General features: G+C 34.8%; 1 non-coding gene across 1 annotated transcript; it reads right to left on the bottom strand.

Annotated features, from left to right (window-relative positions):
• Window positions 1-400: 400 nt before the first annotated feature.
• Trnaf-gaa (transfer RNA phenylalanine (anticodon GAA)) lies at window positions 401-474 on the bottom strand. Its single transcript has one exon. It is a non-coding gene; the product is annotated as a tRNA-Phe (tRNA).
• Window positions 475-2,136: the final 1,662 nt, after the last annotated feature.

The following is a 2,136-nucleotide window of genomic DNA, read 5'->3' as shown; positions in this document are numbered from 1 at the left end:
TTTGTTGCCACCTACTTCACCGATCCGACCGATATTTTAAAAATGGAGAAACATAAAAAGACATAAGAGAAATTTATTTTCTCAAAATTGATTCCATTAGAATTATTTTTGATGTCATTTCTAATAACTACTACCGCGGAAACAAATGGCACCCCGAGACATAAGAAGCGGCGCAAGAAACTCTCCCAGAATTCTTGTTTTTGCGTTCTTTTTAATAAAATATGCAATATTCAACTGTCATTGTTATTGCTATAAAATAATCATAATCTAGTCCCAGGCTGTCCGATCACTTAGATATTCAGCTGTGAAGTAGGACTTACAGAAGAGCCATTATTAAAATAAAACATTTAAAATTAATTAAAATAAATTACACAAATAAAATTTGATAAACAAAATTTTATGAATGATGCGGGATTCGAACCCACGACCTCCGGCGTTTCGTGCCGGTGCTCTAACCAACTGAGCTAACCGCTCCAGTACCGCCTCGTTATAAAATTGTGTTTGCTTTTTGTTCAACTCTCAGGTTGTGGCTTCATCTACTGCAATCTATTCCATATATGAAAAACTCTCTTGGTCAGGAAGTGTTTAAATAGATTTGATGATGCTAAGTGATATTCTAGCTTCATATCATGTCCCCTTAGTCTAGGATTGCTCATTCTTGGAAGCATGCTCTCAAAATTTGGTACGTTGTATGTATCAATTAGATCACCTCTTTCTCGCCTGCTTTTGAGGGTGTTGAGTCCAAGCTTTGTAAGTCTTTGTTCATATGTAAGATTTTTCAGTTCCCTAGCCTTTCCGGATCAGCGCGCTCCGCCGCTTAATGTACACCTTAGATCGGCAAGCGTTCGGCGCTCGCGCAGCGTTTTCCCAGTGCGTATTATTTTACTTGTAGTTATAAAATGCTTATAACTAGGGTGATTTGAGTGACTGTCACTGAAAGCTATTGAAACAAGCTATAAGACCATGTATAAATTATTCATATTGTGTTTCTATTTTATTTCACACAGACTTTTCATTCGACAATAAGTGTAAAATAAATGTTGATTTTCAATGTTAATTACTTGTTTTATTTATTTCCTTTTATGTTTTTGTAATGAGCATTATATGTTCATTATAAAATAAAACCAATATGTCCACAAAGAACAATCTTCGTGCAAAGTCTTGATAACGACCGCTCGCTGCGCCCGAGAACAAGTGAACACAAAAATGCTATGTCCGTAAAGCTATGACGTCGAATATTGGTGGCCTTGAATCGTAACGGATCGAAATGTGTATCGGACTTCACTCGTTCATAATTACGTAGGCAAATAAACCATCTTGTACACCTAATAAGGGTGAAAACTGGGTGAGATAAAAGAGTGCCTTGGGGCACTGCCGCTCTCTCTGTTTTTTGGATTTCCAGTGCCTGCGGGCACGTTAGATGCGGAAAGGCTAGGCGACTTAGTGGCTCGCCTCTCTATCCTTTTCAACATTTCTATATCCTTAACAAAATATGGATTCCAGATCTGAAATGAATACTCCAGGTACAACCATTACCATCAGGTCTGATTTGAGTTTTATAGATTTTTAAAAATGTTTTCTCGGTGATGTTGAAGATGTTAAGATAATAAGTCTCTTTAGTTCAGTTATATCACAAAGTATACCATATTTAAGGCTGAAACACTGAACGTTGTTTGATGACAGAAAATGCGCTGCTGTGAAAAATACATAGCTAACCGACTGTGCAAAAAAAAATATTACTTAGTAGTAAAATCCCGGTATAATTATAGTACATTATACTATGATAAGTTATCACCCATTAACGATGGTGCCAATAGTGTTAAGATAAGATCATTTATTTGTAGTCATGGGTATACATAGATGTTTCAAATCTCAATAAAAGTTCTCCATTCCTTGCCCGCATGCTGTGGCGTACAAATAGTAATTAATAACAAGTCAAACAAATATATATATACACAATGACAGTTAATTGATATACATATCAATAATTGAATATTTTGAAATAACATATAACAAGTGAAATTGGTAAAAAGAAATTAAATTAAGTAAAATTATATTTAAAAAAATGTTAATTGAATGTTGTATCTGAAGAGAAGTCTTTTATGGAATAGTACGATTTTGTCACTAGCACATTAA

Source organism: Leptidea sinapis, chromosome 21 (assembly GCF_905404315.1).
Source record: "Leptidea sinapis chromosome 21, ilLepSina1.1, whole genome shotgun sequence".
Lineage (NCBI taxonomy): Eukaryota > Metazoa > Arthropoda > Insecta > Lepidoptera > Pieridae > Leptidea > Leptidea sinapis.
This window is presented reverse-complemented; position numbering and strand designations above follow the sequence as displayed.